General features: G+C 41.9%; 1 protein-coding gene across 2 annotated transcripts in view; it reads right to left on the bottom strand.

Moving 5' to 3' along the window:
* mtss1 (MTSS I-BAR domain containing 1) overlaps positions 1–13987 on the bottom strand; it is a 656873-nt gene that overhangs the window by 355570 nt on the left and 287316 nt on the right. The window contains exon 17 of one of the 2 annotated variants that reach the window (XM_084063403.1): positions 5379–5400. The exons of the other annotated variant lie outside the window; for it this stretch is intronic. The gene's annotated coding sequence lies outside the window, so the exon portion shown is untranslated. Of the gene's footprint in view, positions 1–5378; positions 5401–13987 lie in introns of those variants that run through there. 2 annotated transcript variants of the gene reach the window in all.

Raw genomic sequence — 13987 nt, 5'->3', positions numbered from 1 at the left:
ATATATATATTTTTAAACGATCATTTGTAACTCAAACCTTTGCTTCTGGCGGTCCCTGGAACTAAATATTTTGAGATGGGGGTCGTCGGCCAAACACGTATAATTTTGGGTGGTCCTTGACATGAAAACGTTTGAGCAACACTGATATAGCAACATATATGTTTTCAGAAACCAGTTAGGATTTAAAAGACGTAGATGCGTTCCCGGATTGAATGGGTTAAGTTTGTAACAAATGCCAGACATGGGTTTATAGTTCCAGTATAGTTTGGTTACATCTAAAAATGCATATTTTCATACCAACCTTTATCTAATCCAAGTAACAGTAATAGTCACAAAACATTACTCACTCACTCACTCACTCACTTTACGCTCTCAGGAGTTAAATTATTGTTAAACATCTGCATTACTTAATTAAAGAATTGTTATTTTGATCAACGTTTGCCTGTTATCTCTCCTATTGGTACCAACATCAATACATGGAATTGTGGACAAAATCCTAATCAAACAACAAAATATTCATAGTCTTGGGTCTGAGAGGCTAAATCTCATCCAATGGTGGTCCGTGGCTCAAATGCCGAATAGATAATGGACCTTGTTCTGAAAAGGGTTGAAAACCACTGCTCTATGGTCATGACAATAGTAACAGGGTATTGCTAAATCGGGGGAACTTCTTCCACCTCTGCTGGGTATCCATTATGTTTAGTCATGATATACATCCAGTCAGACAGGGTTATGAATGCTGCTGTGATAATGTGTTGGTTGTGGAGACGTTTCTGTTTTCACAAACTGATCCTGTCATATATAGAGACTGACTCAGTGTTGGCTCAGCGTGTGTGTGTGTGTGTGTGTGTGTGTGTGTGTGTGTGTGTGTGTGTGTGTGTGTGTGTGTGTGTGTGTGTGTGTGTGTGTGTGTGTGTGTGTGTGTGTGTGTATGTGTGTGTGTGTGTGTGTGTGTGTGTGTGTGTGTGTGTGTGTGTGTGTGGGAACCGAATGTCCCCACAAGTATACAAATTAGACATTGTGAGGATACTTTTCCTAAATAGCTGATATACAGATTTGCTAATATTGATCTACAGATTAGCAATTGTTTGGGGTACATGTTTGGCTATTTTCAATGGTGGCCTAAAATTGTAATGTCCTCACAAGTATAGTAATGCACACCTCTGTGTGTGTGTGTGTGTGTGTGTGCATGTGTGTATAGTGTACTGCGTGTGTGTGTGTGTGTGTGTGTGTGTGTGTGTGTGTGTGTGTGTGTGTGTGTGTGACGTGTTCATGTTTATAGAATATTATCAGTTCAATCTGAGATGATTTGTCGTGTGGAACACTGCGGATCAGCAGCTCATAAATTGTTTTCATATCACAGTCCATATCTGACCGGCTCATATATCACCACCACACCAATGACTAACAAGATTTATATATATACATTCCGCGCAAGCAAATATCATGAGAAACCTGCAATTCACAGGATATAAAATGGCCTACAGAAAAGGCATTACAAATAAATTAAACGAACAAGGACGCATGCACACACACACACACACACACACACTTAGGCACACGCGCACGCGCACGCGCACGTCCATTAAGGGTGAGTGCATTATCCATCGTGTAGTTAAAATGTTGGCCTCAACCAGTTAACCCATTAAAACCGGGAAAGCATCTGTGTAACCACCTTAACCATTATTTTATACTTTAGCTATTCAAAAATAGCAGATATTTGTATATCTGCTATTTTTTTTAAATCTTGAAAATGTGTGCAAATCTTTGAATTTCTTTAAGCAAACATTTGTAACTCAAATCTTTGCTTCTTGTCCCTGGAACAACATATTTTTAGATGGGGGTCGGCGGACAAATACATATCATTTTGGGGGACCTTGACATGAAAAGGTTTGAGAACCACTGATTAATAGCAACATAAGGTTTTTTTTTTTTAACTGTTAGGATTTAGAAGACATTTGTAGACCCCCGAAGCAAAGATCTGAGTTACAAATGTTTGCTTAACAAGCTCTGATTAACAAGCTCATAGCGCTTGTACATGTGCTATTTTTGAATATAGCAAAGTATAAGATAATGGTTCAAATCTAAAATGACAGATGTTTTCCCGGTTATAATACTGCATGTGACCACATACAGTACCCACAGTGTCCTGCGGGCGGTTTGATTTTATTCCAGTTCCAATTTTTTCTGCTCATTTATTTGTGTCATCACTTCCAATTTCACTTGTTTATCCTGTTCCTGTATGAGATCTCTCTCCTGATTCGATGACATTGGTATCCCAATGTATGTTTACTAAAGAGCTGGAGAGACAGGGAGACTCCTGTTACTGAACAAACACTCTATAGCGATGACTAATATCACAACATAGAGCTATTTAACACTTATTTTAACACAATACTTATGTTACGATGTGTTACGTTAAGTAAGGTCATCATTGTACTGTAGAATAAATGTCTATAAGCTCTATGAACTTGTTTATGTTCATGTTTTAAGGTTATGTTAGGTTATGCTTAAGTAAGGTCACTGTAGAAGACATCTCTAGGAACTCACTGAACTCAGTTCATCTCACTAAACTGCTAATCTGTTGTAAAAAAGAAAAATATTGTTTTAATGTATATTTATTACCTAATCACCACACCCTGTTGGCTGTGTGCAGGCAATGATGCATATAAGTCTGATAACATTGCTGTACGGCAGAAACCTTGTATCTCCAAATTCCTACTTTGTGTGTGTGTGTCTGTGGGTTTATACATATGTTGGACATAAAAGGTTTCCAGCATGATATCTAACTATATAAATGGCGAGCAACTTCCGCACCCTGGGTGCGACACCCCACAGCTCTGTTATCGAATAAACAACGCACCGCCACACCACATGTCGGCAACTGACTCGCCACGGCGGCCGCGCTGAATTTACGCCTCGCGTAGGGGACATCTCACTGCTCACTACAGCTTTTCCACCGCGCAACATAATTAATTCTACTCACCAAATGTCGGACAAAACGGAAGGGGAGGCAGCTTCGTACCGTTTACCCTGCGCACGACCTCATCACCACAACAGCTGCCAGCCGCTGCGGGGGTTTTTTCCTTTTTTTCAAAACTTTTTTTTTGGTCACCATTTTCTCCAGGCACCATTTCTGGTGTAACGTGCGGCAGCATGCGCTGGCTTGCGCCGCCATTGCACTCTGCCCATCTCCTCCACACCAACACACACGCAGCTCCTTTGCTTCAACCCCCCCCCCCCCCCCCCCCCTTCTTACGTACCTCCTTTGTTCCACCCAGGCCGTTACTTTCACTTCACTCATGTCTCGATCACACTATGTCCGTCCTTCACGTGCCATGTTCATCCCAAACACAAAAACAAACAAGTCGGGTTGCCAAGTCGTTGGCATGCCAGGTTCTCTAAAAACAAGCGCCAGAAACAAGCAACCACCTTCATGAAAAAAAAAATACACCGAAGGGGTCCGCCATGTTCCAGGGGGGTCCCCGCGCGGCCCAACACTCCACAGGGGGGCCGTCGACCAGCAGGGGGTCCGCGGGGGTCCCCCTCAAACATCAAAAATATTTTTTTTTTCAAATTTTTTTTTTTTTTTTTTTTACTTTTCCACAGTTTTACTCCAGCAATTTGAGTACCCCAATATACACGCGGCCACGCTGGGCCCCGTGCGCGGCTGGGGTTGAGGGGGGCGTAGCCCCCCGAAACTCTAGTATATTATATATATATAAACTCATTACACGCCACAAAGCGTCGTTTTGTGGCGTGTTGTGAGCTTGTATAGCTATTTTCTCTATTTTAAAATGTTTAGTTTTTTTTAATAATTATACAAAATGAACTGTTTTGGACATACAAGGTTTCCACTCGGCAGGCTTACAGGACAGACTACAGTCTGATACGTACTGATGATGTAACTGTACAGTATGTGTTCTGGCCTTCATACTTCCTGACCAATGTAATGTATTGCTTGTGCGTGTGCGTGTGCGTGTGCGTGTGCGTGTGCGTGTGTGTGTGTGTGTGTGTGTGCGTGCGTGCGTGTGCGTGTGTGTGTGTGCGCGCGTGCGAGTGTATGTGTTATCAGAGAACGGTCTCTCACGTGGTACCCAGACAACATGAGACAGTCCGTTGTCATGGCGAAGGACTTGGTCGTCATGGCGAGGGCCCTCTGAAAGGCCGGGAATGCTGTCATGTACGACCTGCCAGAGGCCAGATTTGGCGGGAAAATGGACCGACAACAACAACAACGCACACTGTGTGTGCGTGTGTGCGTGTGCGTGTGCGTGTGCGTGTGCGTGTGCGTATGCGTATGTGTGTGTGTGTGTGTGTGTGTGTGTGTGTGTTTTTAGACACGTGGGGTCCAAGTTCAGCAGCCTTTGTGTGTTTTTGTAAGTTAATATATGTAAGTCACACGTGTCTGAGCCTGGGTTTGTAGGTTACCCTGTGTATACAAACATACTGTGGCACAAAAGGTTCTGCAATTTGTGTTTGGTCCATTATTTCTCTATTGTAGAAATGTTGTTTTGGCAATAACTTTAATGCCGTTGGAAAGCCTGTTTATTTCTCTTTTAAATCGTGCCCCATTTGTAAGGAACAGGCATACGTGGGCACGGGGTACATGGGGGGCATGGGGTACACAGGGTACATGGGGGGCTCTGTGTCTCCCCATAGATCCCCACTCTAATAGACCTCCGAGCCATTAACCACTTAAACCCCAGCATCCGTCTTGTGGGGAAAGCTTTTGCAGAATGGGCTATTTTCTGCGAAAGCTTTCCCCACAATAACAGAAAACATAAAAGACACTAGCACTAGTATAGAGCCCTGAAGGACTCCGGTCAACCATGTAGGGTTTAAGTGGTTAACGGGCTGTTCCACTAATCTTATCCGAGGGACAGACTGTCATTTTCCCACACAGGAAACATGGAGGTTTTCCACAGAGAGGGGAGAGGGGAACAGCTTAGAACCTCCTGGGCTCTGTGTCTCCCCATAGGCTTCCACTCTAACAGACCTCTGTTAGAGTGTGATCCTATGGGGAGACCCAGAGACCCCCCAGGTTCCTATGGGGAGACCCAGAGCCCCCCAGCTTTCCCATATGTACTGTACACGCAAGCTCAAAATAAAGAGTCAATAGCAACATCTGAATAAGCTGTTTGTCATCGGCACAGAATCGATATTCGATCATCGACATAACGTTGCTGTCGGGCAGAAACCTCATATCTCCATAACTTTTTGCACCCAACTTGATCGTACGACAGCGTCACGCAAAATCATCCAAAAGCAGCAGATCTACAAGCTCGAAACGCATGTCGCTCCGCGTTGGGCTTCGAGCTTGTAGATCTGCTATTTTTTGCTGTTTTTGACTTTGAATCCTGAAAAATTACAACAGTTTTGGACATATGAGGTTTCCACCTGACAGAAATATATATTTACTGTATATTTAGCCTACTGTATATTACATGTTGCCTCGGATATGCCTCAACCTCTGTGTGTGTGTGTGTGTGTGTGTGTGTGTGTGTGTGTGTGTGTGTGTGTGTGTGTGTGTGTGTGTGTGTGTGTGTGTGTGTGTGTGTGTGTGTGTGTGTGTGTGTGTGTGTGTGTGTCGTGTCATAGTTCCACCACTAGAGGTCTGCGGTCAGTTAATTTGAACTGAAGTTACATCTCTCTCTCCCTTTCACTCTCTTCCAACTGTTGCTCCACTCTCTCTCTCTCCTCTCTCTCTCTCTCTATCTCTCTGTATAAATAGTGAATAGATAGAAGCCGTTGGTCACAGACAGAAACACAGCTGTGTTGTCAACAGTGCTCGTGTCTCGCAGCAATTCAGCATGACTCCTTATCTTTATCAGGTGGCATTTATGTAAAGATCTATGAAGCAAACAATAATTCTATGAACAAAATCCCTCAATGTAAGTGATCCCTCACGCTCTCTTGAACTTGAACTGAACGTTTTAGAATCGATGTTCAATTAAATAAAATAAATTAAGAAAAATAATCCAATGAATAAACAAGAACAAACAGATTTATTTAGCATTAGTTCATAAAACACCAGTGGTGGAAAGTACATGTACTCAAGTACTGTACTTAAGTAACAATTTGAGGTATTTGTACTTTACTCGAGGATTTCCAATTTCCAATACTTTTACTCCACTACAATTATTTGAAAACTTTAGTTTCTAGTTACTTTGTTGATTTTGATTATTATTACAAAACATATAGTAACCACTTCAGCCCTATATATTTTGGCCATTTGAAAATAGCCGATCTACAAGCTCACAATAGCAGATCTACAGCTTGTAGATCTGCTATTTTCAAAATATTTGAATACGTTTGAAAACTTGAAATGGGACATTTTGTATAATGAGTACTTTTACTTCTTGTACTTTATGTACATTTTGTTGCAAATACTTTTATACTTTTACTCAAGTACATTTTGAATTCCGGACTTTTACTTGTAACAGAGTATTTCTACATTGCAGTATTGATACTTTTACTTGAGTAAAACATTTGAGTACTTTTTCCACCACTGTCAAACACGCACAGTAAGGTGCCAGGTAGGGTTGTAGTCGAGACCACCTAAAGCGAGTCCAAGTCAGTACCAAGTCCAAAGGGGGGCGAGTCCGAGTCAAGACCGAGTCCGGGAGGCCAGGGAGGGGGTCGAGTCCGAGTCAAGACCGAGACCGACGGGGGTCGAGACCAAGTCAAGACCGAGACCGACGGGGGGCGAGACCAAGTCAAGACCGAGACCGACGGGGGGCGAGACCAAGTCAAGACCGAGACCGACGGGGGGCGAGGCCGAGTCAAGACCGAGACCATATTTTTTATTTTTTTTTGGTACAGAACACATCTTGATCTGAAACACTGCAATTATATGTTTCTGGCTTTGGTATTTTTTTTTCTTCCAATTTTCAATACTTTTACTTCTACTCATATCAGAGGCAAATATTGTGCTTTTACTCGACTACAATTATTTGAAAACGTAGTTTGCAGCAGATATAAATTATTACATTATAAAAATATATTAACCACTTTAGCCATATATCATGAAAAAAATCAAGAAAATAGCAGATCTACAAGCTCACAATTGAGAGCTTGTAGATCGGCTATTTTCAAATATTTTTGTACTTTTACTTTTGGTACTTTAAGTATATTTTGAAGCCAATACTTTTACTCAAGTAACAGTTTGAACACAGCTCAATTATAACAGAGTATATTTGCCTCATGCATACAGGTTGATGCTTTTATATTCATGGTGAAAACGTTTCTGGATGTAGGCCTACTTATTGTTTTATTGTATGAAATAAATAGGATTGATAGAATCATAGAAATAGAATTGATCTTAATATGAAAAGCAGAAAGAGCTCAGTCTCCCTGTGCGCAATTACGCACAATGTGGTACAACTTACAAGAGAATAGATCATTTAAGTGATTTGTAGACAAGCCGACGACAGCATCGGTCAGGATCTAATGTTAAATATAGCTGCAAGCAGCGATAATACGGGGCCAGAGAGAGAGAGAGAGAGAGAGAGAGAGAGAGAGAATAGATTGAAGAGAGACATGGAAACGGAATAGATTGATGAGAGAGAGAGATGGAAACAGAATGGATTGATTGGACATCTCAACCTATTGCCATTAAAAGGAATTGAATTCTCAACCTTCGGACTAATAGGCTGCAACGTTGATGTTGTCTGTTGAAGATCATAAACTCTTGCCTTCTGTCATGAACCAAGCCAACACTAAGATCACTCGTTCACAAACCATTTACCAATAAAGAAATTGTATGTCTCCTCGCAACCGAAAACAGTGAAAGCAGCCGATCTACAAGCTCAGAAACACGTTGCTATCTGAAAAGTTTTGAGATTGTAGAATGAAAATAGCCGATACATTGAAAAAACGTACTCTCAAATAAGCATTTCAGGTTATCTTTACCATTTGCACATGTATTCATTGATACAGTCATGTTGTTTGCAATTCAACTTAAATGAAGTCTGCACCAAGTGAGGTTTGAACTGGCGACCTTGAGATTGTGAGGCACTCATTTAAGGGAGACGCCATTGGACCAACAGACAAGGAACTGTGAAAAAGGAGATCACACAGATGATACAGTTTCACGCAAATAGCTAAAAAATCCTGGGTTTAAGTGTTTTTCAAACTGCTCAAAATTGCGGACAATCTAAGGGCGGAGCTTACTGGTCAAAGCGATAGATGTGTTCCTCATGAGTCAAGGCACAAGTGTAAGCAAGTTTCACGACTTTCGGCCAAACGAAGCATGACTTATGCCTGTTTAAAGTTTGCATTTTCAAAAAATTGCTATAGCGCCCCCCTTTGGCCAATTGGAGTGAGATTGGTTTCAGTGATATTTGGAATGACTCTCTACATTACTGCAAAGTTTCAAAGAAATGTGAGTCTGCATGTATGTGTTAGGGGCAGATGAATAATTTTCATAAAACTGCAATAGTTAAAATCTATGGAATCCTGGGATTTTTGAGCAATTTGCACGAAATTCTTTACACATGAACTTTGGACCACTGCCGACATAATGATGGGAGCGGATTTTCCATAAGTGAAAAAATGCAGAAGTTAGGAGCCAATGACTGTTTTTCATATAATTTAAAATGGTGGGAGATGTAAAGGTCAGAGGTCAAAAGTCAGACCACAAAAGTTGTCGGGCATGAAGAGACGCATGTGTGTATCGAAGTTTCATGGTTGTAGGTCAAACAGGGCATGAGTTGTACCTGTTCAAAGTTGGCACTTTCAATTGAGTGCTATAGCGCCACCCTTTGACGGATGAGTGTGAGAATTATTTCTTGATAGTTTTTCATGACCATCTACCATATGGCCGAGTTTCGTAAAAAGCGTATGCACGGTTAAGCCAGAGCTCCCAAAAACAAGTGTTTTTCAAACTGCTCAAAATTGCGGACAATCTAAGGGCGGAGCTTACTGGTCAAAGCGATACATGTGTTCCTCATGAGTCAAGGCACTATATGAGTTTAACCAAGTTACACGACTTTCGGCCAAACGAGGCATGACTTATGCCTGTTTAAAGTTTTCATTTTCAAAAAATTGCTATAGCGCCCCCCTTTGGCCAATTGGAGTAAGATTGGTTTCAGTGATATTTGGAATGACCCTCAACCTTTCTGCAAAGTTTCAAAGAAATGTGAGTCTGCATGTGTGTGTTAGGGGCAGATGAATAATTTCCATAAAACTGTAATAGTTAAAATCTATCTCCTCCTGGGATTTTTGAGCAATCTGCACGAAACGTTTAACACTTGAACTTTGGACCTATGCCGACATCACCTTGGCAGCGGATTTTCCATAAGTGAAAAAATGCAGAAGTTAGGAGCCAATGACTGTTATTCATATAATTCAAAATGGTGGGAGATCTAAAGGTCAGAGGTCAAAAGTCAGAGGGTGAAAGTTGTTCAGCATGAGGAGACGCATATGTGTATCCAAGTTTCATGGCTGTAGGTCAAACAGGGCATGAGTTGTACCTGTTCAAAGTTGGCATTTTCAATTGAGTGCTATAGCGCCACCTTTTGACGAATGAGTGTGAGAATTATTTCTTGATCGTTTTTCATGACCATCTATCTACTATATGGCCGAGTTTCGTAAAAAGCGACAGCACGGTTCAGCCAGAACTGCGAAAAGTGGCAGAAGTGACAGAATAATGCCAATAACAAAACAGGTCCAGAGCTGAGCTCTGGCCCCGTAATTAATGTTTTTAGTTTTGCTGCTTGGACTGATATATTTACTGCAGTGAGTGACACAGTATAATGTGCGCAAGGAAACCTTACTGGAAGCAGTCTCTATTCATCTTTAGATGATTAGAGACTGATGATGATTAAAACAACCACAGGCTACACAGTGAACACACACAATAAATAAATAAACACCTGTTTGTGGATATAATTTAAAAAGAATATAAACTAGAGGGACAGGACTGCTGGTGTTCTGCTGCTGCTGCGCTGTCAACTACAAGATGATGCGCTCCAAGACAGCTGTCCATAAGCGCCAGACAGCTCTCTTATAATGTTAATGTGAATGGGCTCCTTATAGGTATAATACAATTACTTCATTGCATTGTAGTGACTTGGTCTTGGACTCGAGTGGACTCGGTGGGGGTAGAGTCCCGAGTCCCTTAGTCCGAGTCCGAGTCAAGACCGAGTCAAATTATGGGCGAGACCGAGTCAAGACCGAGTCAAATTATGGGCGAGACCGAGTCAAGACCGAGTCAAATTATGGGTGAGACCGAGACAAGACCGAGTAAATCAAAAAGCGGTCTCGAGACCGGTCTCGAGTACTACAACCCTAGTGCCAGGTGCAGGGCATTAGGGTTGAGATCTGGAACCGGAGGAACCGGATCCTACATCGAGGAACTGGAATCCGTTCCAAGATTTGGAACCGCCTCCGGAACCAGATTTATCACACGTCAGAGCTGTTATGAGGAGGACCTCTGCCATACAATTACAATACGAGTGGTTGTCAAACTTTTTAATTTCAAGAACCACGATTACTCTGTGAGTGGTTCCATTAGTACACTCTCAGAGTTAGAGACCTGTAAGGGTCCATTTGGTTCCATTTGTACACTTTCAGAGTTACAGACCTGTAAGGGTCCATTTGGTTCTATTGTACATTCAGAGTTACAGACCTGTAAGGGTCCATTTGGTTCCATTTGTACACTCAGAATTACAGAGGGTCCCCGGACCACAATAATATGTATGCAGTACTATATGTATGATTGAATTAGTGTTTATTAAAAAATATATTGAAGGCCAGAATGATATACAGTATATATATTTTTTGCCTAAATATAAAGGAATCGCTAAAGGGAACCGTTAAGGAACCAGGAAATGTTCAAATCCTAAAGGATCCCAACCCTAGGGCAGAAGTCAATATCAAAGGAAAAACAGAGTTGAGCATTTATCACCTTTACATGGAGCTCCACGTGTCACAATCTGTGGTGGCAATACATACAGTACATGCTGTGCAGACTCTATTTTTCCTTTAACATAAGTTCACGCACGCACGGATACTTAAATCAAAGGAAAGATGACGTCTTCACCAGGCAGAGTTGAGATGCATGCCTTTGTTTGTCTTTTTCTATTTGCTTTGACCATAGATAATAAAATCTGCATGGATTTTCGAATAGCCGAAGTCTAAAAGTAGGACTTTGTATTCATAATCAACATCTACAAAGTAACTAGTAACTCAAGTTTTCAAATTATTGTAGTATTAAGTATTGAAAAATGGACATGCTCAAGTAAAGTACTTGAGTAAATATGTTGTACTTAGTTACTGTTCCCCGCTGAACTTGAATGACCCAACGGTAAAGTGAATGGTGTTGTCGCTGTTGGGTTGAAACCTTGAAATGTGGAGATACAAGGTTTCTGCCTGACAGTGAATGAAGTGCTTGTTTAAGTGTTGTAATGTGTGTTTTTATTTGTCTATATGGTCACGACACCAAAGCCACGAGGGCAGTGTGACATGTCACACACGCACACACACAGACACGCACACACACACACACACACACACATACACACACAACCTCGCTGAACTTTTGTTCCTCCATGCTGGCTGTTGCTGTTAGTGTGGGGAGGAAAGCGCGCCAAGCCTCAACCAATCACAGAGTCGGCTGGGAGGGGCTGCGCACCGAGCGTCCACCAATGGGTAAGGGGCAATGATGCAAGGGGGGGTAAATACAGCAGCTGGTAGAGAATTCCTCTCTCTCTCTCTCTCTCTCTCTCTCTCTCTCTCTCTCTCTCTCTCTCTCTCTCTCTCTCTCTCTGTGTGGGTGGTCACACACTGTAAAAAGTGACGTACTAAGCCTAAGTATGTGTGTGTGTGTGTGTGTGTGTGTGTGTGTGTGTGTGTGTGTGTGTTTCTGCTGTAGTGAATATGAGATTATTTCCACATATTTGAACATGTCACATGTTCCTATAAAGTTAAACTATGTCCCACTGATATGAGGTCTGCCACTGTTTCCATCACTGCTACTTCACCTTTCAAAATCACTTCTTCACAAGAAAATTTGTACAAAATTATTGCTAGCAAAAAATACCAAGTAAAAGCACGAACAATGTTGAAATTCGTCAAACATTTTCAAAAAATAGCGGATCTACAAGCTCACAACGTGTCACACTGCTATTGTTGAGGCAAAGTATAAAATAGGACTTCAGTGGTTAATGTATGTTTTGTAATAATGATTAACTAAAGTTTTCAAATAATTGTAGTCAAAAGTACTACTAAGTACTAAATGTTTCCCTCTCAGATATGTTGTGGAGTAGAAGTTTAAACTATTGAAACATGGAAATACTTGAGCAAAGTAAAAGTACCTCAAGATTGTAGGTACAGCTACTTGAGTACATGTACTTTTTTACCATTGTGAAAAGGTTCAGAGTTGGATTCAATGACGTTTGTGTGTGTGTGTGTGTGTGTTCGTTCCTGTATGTGTGTATGTGAGACAAAGAGACAACAAGCTTGCGTGTGTGCGCACGTGTATTTTCCCGCCACTGAGGAGGTTATTCTGGAACTCGGCCAAGAATTAATTCCATAGACCTACTGCTGAGAGAGAGAGAGAAAAAGAGAGCGAGAGAGACAGACAGACAGAGAGAGACACAGAGAGACAGAAAGACAGAAAAGAGAGGCAGAGAGACAGGGAGAGAGAGACTGAAAGACTGAGAGAGACTGATAGAGAAAGAGAGATAGACAGACAGACAGACAGACAGATAGTCGTGATAGTAGAGAAGGAAGATGTGAGAGAGTGAGGAAGCCTTTCAGTACAATGCTTCCGGCAGTTCCTAGAATCACATGCGCACACGTCTGTGCGTGCGTGCGCGCGCGCCTGTGTGTGTGTGTGTGTGTGTGTGTGTGTGTGTGTGTGTGTTTGCTCACTTTTCCTGTTCAAAAATGTTTGATGAGCTTTGCTGACAAGTGACGCTCGGGGGGTGGAGGTGTGTTACTTTCACATGCTTGTGTGTGTGTGTGTGTGTGTGTGTGTGTGTGTGTGTGTGTGTGGGGGGGGGGGGGGTTCAGTGGGGTCATGTTAAGTAGGCTGGTACTTAGAAAGCCACAGTGTAAAGTGAGAACTGGCCCCTTTAGAGAGAGAGAGAGAGAGAGTATGTGTGTGTGCGTCCGTGCGTGCGCGTGCACACGCTCCCTGGAGGGCAGGAACACGTAAGGAGCTCACGTGAACCGATGGAGAGGAGAGTTGTGGGAGTGTTAACAGCACAGCCAATCACTGCAGAGAGAGAGAGCGAGAGAGAGAGAGAGAGATACGGGTACATAGTGAAGTTGAGAAAGTGAGTGGAAGAGGTGATGAAAGAGCTCGAGATGATAGAGATAGATAGAGACAAGGGCAGAGTGAAAGTGCATTTCACTAAAAATACACACACACACACACACACACACACACACACACACACACACACACACACACACACACACACACACACACACACACACACAGGAGGTTGGTTATGGGCAGGAAACGCTGCATCTTAAATGTTTCCTTATGACACCTAAAATATGACACCTTCAGTAAACCTTCTAAGGAGTCCAGTGTGTTCACGTCACATTGTAAACGTCCATACATCTGTTTTGTTTTCGGTCATTGAGATTGTCAAGTGAAACAGTATTGTATGATAAATGGATGCACTGATCATCATACAAGAGTGTCGCACAAAAGTAGGGAAAATAGCCTATCGACAAGCTCACAATGTGAGTTACAGTACCAAAGTAAAAGTACCAAAACATGTCAAACTTCTGTAACAACAACACGTCACATAAAGTTCAAAATTGGGCTTAGGTGGTTAATGTATGTTTCGTATTAATAATCTAAATCTGCAACGTAACTAGTAGCTAAGTTAGGTAAAGTTAAAATAATTGCAGTGCAGTAGTCATTGCACACCAGGAGCGACGTGAATAAACGATACAAAAATGCCGTCACGATTATTTCACATCAAACTTTCAATTGTGTGATACCTCAGTTTGATTGATTGAA

Source organism: Gymnoscopelus microlampas (genome assembly GCF_963454915.1).
Source record: "Gymnoscopelus microlampas genome assembly, chromosome: 7".
Lineage (NCBI taxonomy): Eukaryota > Metazoa > Chordata > Actinopteri > Myctophiformes > Myctophidae > Gymnoscopelus > Gymnoscopelus microlampas.
Note: the sequence above shows the minus strand (reverse complement) of the source record. Positions and strands in the feature narration are given on the sequence as shown.